Below are 13718 nucleotides of genomic sequence, written 5' to 3'. Positions count from 1 at the left end.
CTGACTTAATTGACAACTCCGGGTCTTGTTTTGGCAGATGTGGCCACTAGAGAAATATTGAAGGGCCTTTTTATGGTCAAAGATTGATGTTTTATACTGTTAGGGTTTTATAGTTCCTTGGTAGAAAGTTAGGAAGAGTATGCAATTGGCAAAGCTTGTTACTGTGTTGGACAGCGACCAGCCCTGGCTGAGACATTTCCAGTTCTCCATAATCTTTGTCTTTTTCCTTTGGGACTACCCCCCACTCCATTTTATATCATCTATAGTTTGTACCTAATTGTTTGCAAGCTGTCTTACCCATTAGATTGTGAGCTTCTGGAGTGGAGTGACATTCTGTGTGTGTGTGTGTTTGTATGAAAATTTATATAATATATATATATGTAGATATATGTAGATAATTTTTTTGGCTTTTCTTCATATTCCCAGTACTTACAGTGTCTGATACAGAATAAGGACTTAATAAATGCTAGTCTACTGAGTGACTTAGAGGGAAGGGAAGAGAGAAGAGAATAAATATTTATATAGCTCCTATTCTGTTAGGCACTGTGCTAAACATTTTTTTTAAATGTTATTCATTTGCTCCTCACTACTATCCTGTGAGTGATATTGTTATTCCCATTTCACAGTGGAGAAAATTAAAGTCAAATAGAGGTTAGGTGGACTTGCCCAGGGCCACACAGCTATGAAGTGTCTTCTCTCCCAGCACTCTATACACTGTGTCACAAATTCAATCAATAAGCACTTCTTTGTTGTTCAGTTTGTTTTTTGACAGTATCCAACTCTTTAGGACCCCATTTAGGTCTTTCTTGGCAAAGATGCTGGAATGGCTTGCCATTTCTTTCTTGAACTCACTCTACAGAAGAGTAACTGATTAAGTATTATCAGAAATGATTGTTAATAACTAATATTTTTGGGGGGGATTTACAGCTTTCTCTCTTCTTCTACTAAAATCCTTTAAGACTTCAGTCTGAAGGACATTACTGATAATGAAACTGCATTAACTTTTGGGATCTTAGTCAGACCTCACCCAACTTTACAATGTATTTAATTTAGGATGAGGAAGTCCATTTTGTTCTACTCAAGATTGAATGGAGACAGATTCTTCTTTTTCAGATAGCCCAGGCTATCTAGATTAGGGGTGATATAAGTAGAAATAATTTCTCTGTTTAGGGGACATTCTCACTCCATGTTGAAAACAGTGTACATTCTTGGAATTAACCACCTAAAGCTATGATTGGTTTGGTGTAGAGATTCTTCCCCTATCCAAGAGAAAGTCCAGTCCTTTAAATATAGCCCACCTCCAATAATGTTAACCAATTAGTTTTGATTGCTGTTTGATAGACCACCTCATATTCTGAAGGGTATATAAACTATGAGTCTTCCAGCCATGAATGTCTTTGGTCTAAGAGACGAAAGTCAATTGATCATCCTTTTATTAATAACCTGCCGACCTTGTTAATAAAATGGTTCAATTACTTAGAACCGTATCTCTCGAACCTGTTTCAACATCACAGTGCTTACTGTGTATACCAGCACTCTACTAAATGCTGGAGAGATATAAAAAGAGGCAAAAGAGAAGTCCCTGCCCTCAAGTGCTTACAACCTATTGAGAGTTACCTCTAAATGTTGACAATTGGAATTAGATCTCTGAGATCAGTGATTAGAAGCCTAAGACAACTGGCACAAGGCAGTGTAGTACAAAGAAGGAAATGCTAGTTTTGTCAGAGGATCGTTGTTCAAATTCTGTTTGTAAGACCTCAGGAAAATCATTTTAACACTTTCCTCATCCATAAAATGAGGGAGGAATAGACCCGGGGGTCTTCAAAGGTCCCTTCTAACTTGAAATCTATAACTCCTTAGTAAGAAAAGCAAAATTTAGGTGACATAGTGGGTAGAATGCTGGAGTTGGGGTTGGAAATAGCTTTGGTCAAATCCCAGCTCAGCCCAGCTGGGTGATCCTGGACAAGTCCTTTCACTGCTATCTTGCCTCAGTTTCCTCATTTATAAAATGGAAACAATAACAACAAGTACTTCATGGGTTGCTGTGAAGACCAAATTAAATAACAAATGGAAAGCTCTCTGTAAACGTTGAAATCTGTGTAAATACTATTATGATGATGATTAATAATTATACAATTTCAAACTACTGAAAATGGGTAATGTCAAACATACAGTTTCTGACCAGGGGTGAAGAGAAATTTTTCTTTGAGAATGGAGTCAGGGGTTTTGTTTTTGTTTTTATTTTTATTTTAGCATTTAGAAGCATCTAAAACAGAGAACTCAATTCTCTATAGGTCATCTTTGGATATTTGTTCAGTCTGCGCCGTGAGTCTCAGCTGTCATGTGCTCCTTGGAAAGGCGTGAATTAATTCAGATTGAAAAATGTTGCCTCCGAATGTGATCAAAAGTCATTTCAGTTTGGGGTCTTGAAAGTGATGAAAACCAAAACTGTTCCTAGCATCAGGTGGGTCCTAATTTTAATGTGCTGCCTATCTGGAATCCCGAGTATTGTAGATAGCTTCCAGAGCCCAGTCATTTCCATTGGGAAGCACCAGCCCTGCAGGTATTTGATTGGTTAGAAGTTACACTCTGGTATTAGTTTTGGGTTTATGGGATCCTAACACTGAACAAGGGATGTTCCCTGAGTGTCTTTCATTCCCATCAATCACCCAGTTGGTAGAATAAAACCTTACAGATAAATAAACAAATGGTTCCTTTTGGGGGGAATTGGAGTCTTGCCAGCATCATCTAACAAAGAATTAGAAACACAAAGGGACACATTGAGTGGAGAAGTATTCTGAATTAAGTTCACTAGGAGTAAGTGCTCAGGAAATAGTTTTTTAAAATTACATTTTATTGACATTTTTCATTTCCTTATCATTATCATTTCTGGATACCATCCCTTCCCTGAACAACCAGCAAGTCCTCCTGTGTCACAAAATGACACAACAACTATATCTGATTTTGTAACCTTCATTCAACTCCCTCTTTAAGGAAAGATGAGGGAAAGCTTAGTAATATAGTGGATAGAATACTGGGTGTGGAGTCAGGGAGACCTACATGCAAATTCAGTTAGTTGTGAGACCTTGGGCAATTCACTTAAATCTTCCTCAGTGTCCTCATCTGTAAAATGAACTGGAGCAGGAAATGATAACTATTCCAGGATCTTTGACAAGAAATCACAGATGGGGACCTAGAGGGTCAGGAACTACTGAAATGACTGAATAAAAACAAAAATAAAAAATAAAGATATGTTTTGTAAAATATGCATTCATAGAAATGCAGGATCACAAATTCTAAGGTTATAAATAGAGAACTGGAAGATCCCTCAAAAGCCATATAATTCAACTCTCCCTTTGTATAGATGAAGAGACAGAGGGTCAGAGTGGTGATTTATTTCCCCCCAAGATCACATAGGTAATGGACTCATTAAGGAACAACAAATGATAGTTAAAAAGTAAAAGAGTGGCATATGAGTATAAGCATGCCACAAATAACAGGGGTCACAGTACATGACTAATAACTGCTAGTGTTTATTTAGTATTACATTTGTGCATGAAAGCTAATGGTACAGTCAACAGAGAGTTGTCTTTGGAGTCAGGAGGACTTGGGTTCAAATCCTGCCTCAGCCACTTATAAGCTCTGTGACTTGACAAAAATCACTTAGTTTCTCTCAGTCTCAATTTTCTCCACTGTAAAATGGCATAATAATGGCAACTACTTCCCAGGTTATCATGAACATCAGATGAGATCATATTTGTGAAGAGCTTTGCAAACTTTGAAGTATTTCATAAATGTTGGCTATAATGACATCAGGCTTTTTATAAAGGGCTGATATGCTATCTCTGTATAGCGAGAAATGCAAATAATCTCTATTTTGTTGTGAGGAAACGAAATCTTAGAGAAGTGTTTGTGATTTTCCCAAAGAAACAGAATTAGTAAGTGGCAGGGCTGGAACTTTATTTAGGTATTTAGTAGTCATTCATTCATTCATTCATTTATGTATGTATCACTAATTTATTGCTAATGTGAAAATAGATATATCTACATATACACATATACATAGACACACATTCACTTATATATGTATATATAGTATTTAACATTTCCCAAATGGCATTAAAATTTTTGGGAAACATTTTATACTTCTTTGGATTGGAGCTGCATGCCATTGATGAAGGGAATTGTCATTGAGGAGCTTATTCTATTAATGGAGATATATGGATTGATCTCTTGTTTGTTCTGTAGTAATAACGTTAGTATTGCTTGGGAACTCTGAGGTTCATGACTTGCCCAGGGTCACCCAACCAGAAGTGTGAAGTAAAAATGGATCTTAATGACTTTGAGGCCAACTCTTTAACCACAGCCTCACTGGCTGTTGTTTATATAGATAATTAAATGACTCTATGTGGAAGGACTGTGAGGAAATCTTAGCATATGAAAGGTAGATCATGTATTACATGACTTTGGAGAGCCACAGAAAATTTGGAAAGGGTTTTTGCCCTTGGAGAGGGCAAGAAATGTTGCTATTGTTGTTCAGTAAGGTCCAGTTCTTCATGATTCCATTTTGGGTTTTCTTTTGCAGAGATATGGGAGTGATTTGCTATTTCCTTCTTCAGCTCCTTTTACAGATAAAGAAACTGAGGCAAAGAGGATTAAGTGACTTGCCCAGGGTCACCCAGCTAGTATAACTAAGGCTGGATTAGAACTCACAAAGTTGAGTCTTTCTGACTTCAGACCCATCACTATCAATTGGCCACCTAGGGAAAGAATTAAAGCTATGTAAACAATCTAATACATAAATAGAAAGGCAAAATTAAATTTTTCTTTAATATTTCAAACTGTTATGATGCAGAAGATGGTGACTGACCGCTTTCTATATCTGCTGAGGCCAGCAAGAAGAAAAAGTAATAATGAAAGTTCACATTAAATAGTACTCTATAATTTGTAAAGTGCTTGGTTCACAACAGAAACATGATGTGGAGGTCTATAAAACCATTCTCGTTGCTGAAATAAATGGCTCCATTTTAATATTACTCAATATTTGCTACCACTCCCATGAGCAAAATAGTCATCTATATTTTGTGTCCTTTTTGGGGTGTCATTTCAACAAAGTTATATAACTATAATTGACAAGTCCCACCCATTGTTTTCATCCTTTATGCTTGCCATTTTATGGACAAGAAAACTGAGTTTCCAGACATTAAATAATGCCTCATCAATACCAGAGTGGAAGCCCAGGTGTTATGATTCCAAGTCTACTACTTTTTTTTTAAAAGGGCTAAAACCCCAACACAAGAATCAGTTGAGTCAGTCAATAAACATTTACTAACCTCCATATTGTTATACATGGTAGAACTGCATTTTGTAGATATGCTTGTTGATAGGTGGGTCAATAATCCTTTGCTCGGAAGCCCATTCTGAGCTGTTACTATGGTACAAGAAGACCTAAGTTCAAATCTTCTCCATCCTCCCAAACAAATAGAGCAGTAGAAGATAGAATTCTGGCTTTGTAAACAGACAGACCTGGTTTTAAATTCTGTTTTAGAGAATGACTAACCATATAAGTGATACTAGTCCTGGAGTGTGGAGGACCTGAGTTCAAATATAGCTTTAGACACTTACTGTATGACCCTGGGCAAGTCACTTAACATTGTTTACTTCCTCCCCCTCCTCCTCCTCCTGCTCTCTTCTCCTTCTTCTTCTTCTTCTTCATTTTTGCAAGTCATTGGGGTTAAGTGACTTATCCAAGGTCACATAGCTAGGTAATTATTAAGTATCTGAGACCAGATTTGAACTCAGGCCCTTTGACTACAGCGCCGGTGCTCTGCCTATTGTGCCACCTAGCTGTCCCAATATTGTTTATTGCTGAAGAAAGTGGAAAATCACTCCAATATCTCTGCCAATAAAAACCACAAATGGGGTCACAAAGAGTCAGTCACAATAGGACAACAATAGCAACAAAAATGAAAGAGATTATTTCAAGGATCATGACTGTTATTTAGAAATGACTGACAGAATTGGAACTTTCAAGTTAGGGAGCCCTGATTTAAAAACCAATCTGATATACTCACCAATTATTATACTTTAGGAAAGTCATTAAACTCCATCTGTCTCAGTTTCCTCTTCTGCAAAATAGGGATAATAAGAGTTTGTCTTTCATTCCCAAAGAAGACCATGACATCAAGGAGGTGACACCATGACAAGCACATGAATTGTGTTTGAGTGGGAGGGGCTAGGCTAAGTCTCCGGCCTCACTTTCTCCTTTGAAGTATCTGGGTCCAGTGGCCAGATATGAATCAGGATGATTGGAGATGGTCCTGGATGGGAGATAGTCAGGGTTGAGTGACTTGCCCAAGGTCACACAGCTAGTAAGTGACAATTGCCTGAGGCCAGATTTGGAGTCAAACCCTCCTGATTCCAGAACTGATGCTGTATCCACTGTGCTACCCCTCTCTGTATGTCCTAGCACTCATCTCACCTCATTGTGAGAAATAAAGGCAATATTTGGAATATTTTTCCATGTATATGTTTATAAGTTATATCTATATCTATGTGTATATGTGTGTGTGTGAGTGTGTGATTCATTATCATGGGAACTCCTGATCAGGTAACTTAATCAATACAACTTGTGACCTATTTATGATTTTGATAAATCCTAGAAAATATGCCTGGTGTATACCAAAGAGACTTCCCAGTCATCCACAGTAATCTCAGAAGTTCATTTTGAATCTATGTCTTCCAGGGTCCAAACCCCAAGTCAGGTCCATGTTCCTTTAACCATCCTTGGAGTTGACTCATTATTGAATTATATTGAAGTCAAGAAGTTTTGTGATATAAGTATTGGATTCAAAAAATATAAAATGAACAGTATGCCTTTCATTACCAAAAATGCAGGAGCTACATAGAAAATGAGAAAAAGAATTCCTTCTTGACCCTTTGTATTGAATGGACCCATTGATGGAAATTCCTCACCCTAAGACCACCTTGTTCCATATGATTTTCTATCATCGTACCTGACTGCTGTTCTAAGCTGCTGCCTGGACAGAAAACCCACTGAAGCTGAGTGTGATGCCTTATAATTCCTCTCCTGAAGGAATCGGATATGGAGAGATCATTTGGGCACCATCTAAATTCTTAACCATCTAAATCTTAACAATTCTTGTTCCAACCAGGTGGATAAAGCCATGTCTCCATTAGCAAGTAGAAGAATGGTGCATTGATTTCCATTATTACTTGCTCCATCTCAGGTGGGTCTCCCAGAATGATGTTTAAATGGTGAATGTTCATATTATTTTTCTGCTGGGCACTACATGTAAACTTATCTGACCTGTATACATTATAGAATCAAAGACTTCTGAGAGTATATTGTCCAGTACATACCTGAAAATGAATCCTTTTAAAAATATATATCCAATTGACTCCAGCATTCACTTGGAAATCTTCAGTGAAGGAAAACTTCTCCTCCATTCGTTCAACTTATTTTTAGAGATAAATTTTCCCTAACCAAACCAAAAGCTGATTCCTTTTAGCTATAGTCAATTATTAACCAACCAACAAATCAACAAACAGTTTGATAGCCAAAGATCTATTGTGATTAGAGCTCCAGGTTTGAAGTCAGAAAGATTTGAGTTTAAATCCTGCCTCAGAAAGAAGTGTGACTCTGGGCTACTTCCAATTTCTGCCAGCTTTTGTTTGGAAAATAATACAAAAAGTCCCTTCCTCTTCATAATGACCTAGCTGTGTGGCCTTGGGCAAGCCACTTAACCCCATTGCCTTGCAAAAAGATAAAAAATAAAAAAAAAGTCCTTTCCTCCAAAGATGGTTGTGGAAATGTAATAAAATAATATATATGACTTCCTGTATCTATCTCTCTATTTCAATAGAATGGCTTTCCTTTGTAATTCTCAATATGTTGTTTTGTGTATTTAAGGTCAATCAGAGTCTTCATCAGACTGTCAAAAGGGTTCTTGTCACCAAGGACATAAGAAAGCCCTGCTCTAGTCTAGTTTTCCACTTGCTTGTTACCAAAGGAAATCAATATGAACTGCAAATACTTTTTTTTGCATAAATACAATATCCTGGTCTTATCAAAATACTAAAGACTTGTGATTTTCTTGGCAAGAGAGCTCTCTCCTGGTATGGAAACTACATCCACCATTATAGATTACAAACTTCTCTCAAATCTGTTGTTTTAGAGAGTTCTCTGAAACAGAGATGTTGTCATGCAGTGTCAGTAAGTAACAAAGTGACATTTAAACTCAGGTCTTCCTGAATGTAAGCCTCGAACTCAGCCTATAGCATTTCCAAATGTGGCCCAAACCAAATTAAAATACAATTGGAAAATAATGAGCAAAATGAATAAATTTTCAATAGAACATCGATAATGCTAATATGTGGTTTTCTAGGCCAATATGGGGCCTGCAGGTATCCTTATATATGGCTTAGTGGGTCCTTTTGAAACCAATGCTCTTTATCATCCGACTTCTAGTGTCATTGTTAAATATCCTCTACATAAAAGACCTCTTTTCCTCTATACTATTTTACCTGATGATCACCTCATCAGCTTCCATGGATTCTGTTATCATATCATTTCTACTAATTAAATCTTAAATTCTCTTTTTATCTCTTGTGTTTTATCTCTAATAACCTATTAGATATTTGAACTGGATGCTCCAAAGACATCTTAAATTCAACATATCCAAAACTGACCTCATTATTTCCTTGTTCTTTCCTAACTTCCCTATTATTATCAAGGACATCACTATTTCTTCCAGTCTCCCAGGCTCACCACATAGGTGTACCTTCTACTCTCATATCCCATAGCCAGTCTTTGCAAAGGTGTGATTTTACCTTTTGCAATATCTCTTGAATACATTCCCCTCTCTCCTCTGGCATTGCTACCACCCTGAGGTCCTTATCATCTCACATATGAATTATTGCAATAACTTGCTTGGAGGGGTTTTCTCCCTGTCTCAAATCTCCTCTCCCTCCAATCCATCTTCAACTCATCTGTCAAAGTTATATTCCTAAAGGACAAACCTGACTATATAACTTCCCCCATTAGATAAATCTCAGGATCAAATCACTTCCAGTATCAAATATATGTTCAAAATACTGCATAATCTTCTCCCGCTCCTTCCACCTTTCAAGTTCATTGAATCCTCCCCTCCCATCATGTAGTCTGCAAACAAGTGACACTGGCTCTTGGTAATTCCTTGAACAAGACACTCTATCTCTTACCTTGGGCATTTTCATGGACTGGCTACTATGCCTGGAATGCTCTTCCTCTTCCTTTCCATCTCCAGAATTCCCTGACTTCCTTCAAGTCTCAACTAAAATCCTACCTTCTACAAAATGCCTTTCCTAATCCCCCTTAATTCAGCTTCCTTCCCTCTATTGATTATCACTGGTTCATCCTATCTATAGCTTATTTGTGCAAAGTTGTCTGTATACTGTCTCCTCAATTAGACTGTGAGTTCTTGAGAGCTGGGAATATAGTTTGCCACTCTTTGTATCCTCTTGCCTTGGCCCAGTATCCTTAGTAAATATTTATTGATTGACTGACATCTCAGCTACACCAGAGGTTAATATTTATTCTACTGCCCATATAGTACCCACTATGCCATTGGAAATACTAGAATATTTCATTTGGAAATATGCATTTTTTACTCTTCCTATAGTGGCTTCATCATATCTCTGCATTCTGAGTGTGCAGTTAATTTTTGCATGTGTGTGCCAATTATCTCAGCCAATTGTTCTTCATTTGGGTTACTTGGTACAAGTGGGATTAATCATTTTAATAATTTGATTGAAGAATCAATTTGATCTGATATTGCTTTGAGCCATTGTGCTGTTGAGCAAGCATGCCCAGTCTTTTCTTAACTCAATAATTTCTCTTTTCCCTATGGACTCATCTCTTATCCTTTTTACTTGTACAAGTCTATAGTTTGGGAATAGGCTTAATACCATTGTTCATATTGTGGCTACAGCTGGATGGCATGTGACCTACTGTACATATCTGATGTTTTCTTTAAATATTACACATTCATTTTGAAATCAGCTCATTTTTGAAGTATGTATTTTTTGAGTTGGGGTGTTGTGTGTTGGTCAGCCTCCCTCAATTCAGACCTGGAAGCCTTCATATATTTTTCAACTATTCCGAACATTGGTAGATCCTCAGACTTTCAATTCATAGCCACCACTAGTCTGTCCTTTGTCCATCTTCCTTTATCATTGCAGGCTCTATCTCCATCTCCTGATTCATCAGCAGCAGGAGCCATTTCATTTGTTGGCTAAATCACAATTCTCATGGGCAGTTCTGTTTGATGGCGACAACTGCAGTGTCAGTTAGTAGGCATCCTTTCATAAATGGTCCAACACCACCGATCTGAGACATCTTGCTCATTCAATCTAGTTGTCAACTTGTGATGTTTGGTGATCAATCTCCAGGATGTTTCTTATCTATATACTGTCACATCATTCTCTATTTGGATATCTTCAGAATAGCAGGGTATTAGTGTCTGAATTATTTAAATTGCCTGTTTTGGTCAACACCTTTTCTATTTGAGGACAACACATAGCCATCAAAACATTTGGAGATGGCAGATCTTGATTTTTTTTGTGGTTAGGCTTTGGCTTTCCTGTACCTTGATAACATAGATTGCTGTTACTGATAATGATCATTCTATATCAGTAGACATTTTAAACATACCAGCTTATAATTGAGGCAGCATAATAGAGTGGCTATAGTTTAGAAAGAACTGGGTTCAGAATCTTCTCATTGTCATTTACAGGCTGTGTGACCTTGGGCAAGATACTCAAACCTTCTGAGTCTCATGTTTCCCAGCTGTACATTGAGAAAATTGAATTCGGCATCCTCCAAGGTTCCTTTCGGCTCTAAAGCTATGAAGCTAGGATAATGCATTGAGACAAATTTATAATATATGATCCCTTATTCTTTTCAATAAAAGAGATGAGAATAATTCCTTTGTGTCTCTCTATCTCTCCTCTCCCCCTTCCCCCAACCTTCTCCTGATTTTCATGTTGATGCTACATGCTAGGGAGCAGGCTTTATTGAGTTTTGGCCTGTGAGTGATGCTGCAGGCAGGAAAGAGGTAAAAGATAGGGTCTGTGCACAGTGATCCTGCTGCAATTTCGCAATTCTCTCATGGTCCTGGACCCTGTGATGTCAAGTTTCTGCTAATGTAATGTAAGAGCTTTGCCCGTGTGTTAATGCCCATTTTGTTTATATATCAAAAAAACCCCAGGAAAAGTATTTGTGGAGAACACTAATTCCTCTTTCCCTTTTAAAAAAAGTGTTTAACTTCAACAAGGAAATGGCTGTATGAGTGAATGAAAGAAAATTTAGAGTTCCTTTTTTTTTTTGCAACATGTCACTAATCAATAACATTTTTGGCAACACTACTGAGGTTCTGTCTTTGTAGAAAACCAAAGATATGTACTGACATATCTGCACATATATATAGATTTTTTTCTATTAAAATTTGAATAAGAGTAGTTATATGACAATATTAATTTTGTAAGCATTTGATAAATTTGTATAATATGCAACACATTATATTCTATTAAAGTGTTATAATGAAGTTTCATGATGATATTCTCCATGAGCTATTTTCAATTAGTCTGAAAGAACTTCTTAAGTGAGTAGCATCATGTAGTACTAGGAGAATCTATGCTAAATGATATACAGACTTAATGAAATAGAAATAATCCTTGCTCTCAAGAAACTTGTGGTCTGACATATGGAAGCTCATTTTCTAAGATGTATTCAGAATATCTAAAATAGACAATTGCAGTCCATGAGATACCACAATCAATCAATTAATCCCCAAGTATTTTCTGAGCACCTACCTGGCCCTGGACTAGGTGTTGATAATACCGATTAAACATCGACATAAATTTTTTTCAGAGATAATGAGCATTTTTATTTCTTTGTTCCACAAATAAACTGGCAAAATAGTTGTATCCCATGAGCTAATCAAATAGACCAAATCCCATATCTTCATCGGACTCTTCCGACTCTTCCTTGGCTTCTACTTTGGCTGGAGTAGTAGCAGCTGGTGCAGCAGCAGCTGGAGCTGCAGCCGCAGGGGCAGCCACTGCAAAGGCTGAAGGGTCAGCCAGAAAGGCCTTCACCTTTTCAGCAAGTGGGAAACTGTACTCAGTCTCCACAGCTACAGCCAAGACCCGCTTGTACCCATTGATGATAGGGTGGGGCACTGATGCAACAGTTGGGTAGCCAATCTGCAGACAGACGCTGGCAACATTACGGACACCCTCTAAGAAGCGAAGGTGCAAGGTCTCGTCTGTGATGTCCAGCACTTCAGGGTTATAGATGCTGCCATTGTCAAACACCTGCTGAATGATCAGCCCAAAGGAAAACGGGGAGATATTCAGTATGTTCAACAAGGTGGCCTCGCTGGCGCCCACTTTGTCTCCAGTCTTAATCAGCTGCACATCACTCAAAATTTCAATGGTGCCCCTGGAAATCTTGGTGGTGATACCCAGAGCTTGGAAGAAGGAAGTCTTCTCAGGACCCAGACCAGTGTTCTGGGCTGGCACCGTGACATCACATGGGTGATGGCACCAGCACGGGCAGCAGCTGGTACCTTATTGGCCACAAGCATATCCCTAATCTCAGTCAGATCTTCCTTGGTGAACACAAAACCCACATTCCCGTGGATATGAGGCAGCAGTTTCTCCAGGGCAGGGTTATTCTCCAGATGCCCATGAATGGCTTTGCGCATCATAGTGTTTTTTCCCCATCAGCACTACGGCCTTACCACGGAGAGACATCCGGATCTGCTGCATCTGCTTGGAGCCCACGTTGTCTGCTCCCACAATGAAGCATTTTGGATGATCATCCAAAAGTTGGATGATCTTGAGGAAATAATTGGATTTCCAGGTAGCCCTGTCTTCCCTGGGCATCTCGAAGGTGCTTCAGGGATTGCCGCTTGGGGTTTAAAGACATGTCACTCGCACGAGGACGCCTGGAGAGAGTGGCATAAATTTTCAGATGCAGACTTCACCAAGTCTCTACTCAGATTCTTAGCAGGCAGAGGATATATGTGTCTAAGTCATGGGTTCTATGGACAGAGCCCCCAGTAATCAAAACCCTGAAAAATCTTTAATTCTTGCTTCAGACATTTATTAGCTGTGTGACCCTGGGAAAGTCACTTAGATGATGTACTCTAAGGTCCTTTCTAGATTTAAATCTATGATCCTGTAATCCGTGTATTAATTGGCTGCCTAAGAGCATGATTTGAAAGTAGAATTACAGGCAGGGGTGTGATGCTGAGATTGAGAGATATAGAAAAGAGGGAGTCAATACAATGATTCATGAGAAGTTGGAGAAGGATCTATTCAGTGCTTTTCAGGCTGTTCCATGAAAATTATTTTATGAAAATATCCTGAAAATGATCATCCTGAGAATTCTGGTGGCCAGAATGAATATCTCTATTTTACATTTTTGGAGACTGTAGAATAGAGAAGCTATCTATCTGATCTGCTTAATGTCAACTTAAGCCTGAGAAATAGAAGTGAGCATAATCTCCACATTCTTAGTCCTCCATATCAATGGTTTCTAATGTAAGGGTCCTAGCTAGTTCCAAGAGGTATATGATAAACTAAAGGGCCCTACCCTCCTGCTGAATAATAGACCTTCAGCAGGAGGAACTTGGTTCCAATACAATCAC

The 13718-nt window shown here is 38.2% G+C and overlaps 1 pseudogene; it reads right to left on the bottom strand.

Moving 5' to 3' along the window:
• Window positions 1–11982: 11982 nt before the first annotated feature.
• LOC141513281 (large ribosomal subunit protein uL10 pseudogene) lies at window positions 11983–12986 on the bottom strand (annotated as a pseudogene).
• Window positions 12987–13718: the final 732 nt, after the last annotated feature.

The sequence above is a fragment of the Macrotis lagotis genome, chromosome 1 (assembly GCF_037893015.1).
Source record: "Macrotis lagotis isolate mMagLag1 chromosome 1, bilby.v1.9.chrom.fasta, whole genome shotgun sequence".
In the NCBI taxonomy this organism is placed as follows: domain Eukaryota; kingdom Metazoa; phylum Chordata; class Mammalia; order Peramelemorphia; family Peramelidae; genus Macrotis; species Macrotis lagotis.
The sequence above is the reverse complement of the archived record's forward strand: the minus strand, read 5'-3'. Positions and strand labels throughout refer to the sequence as shown.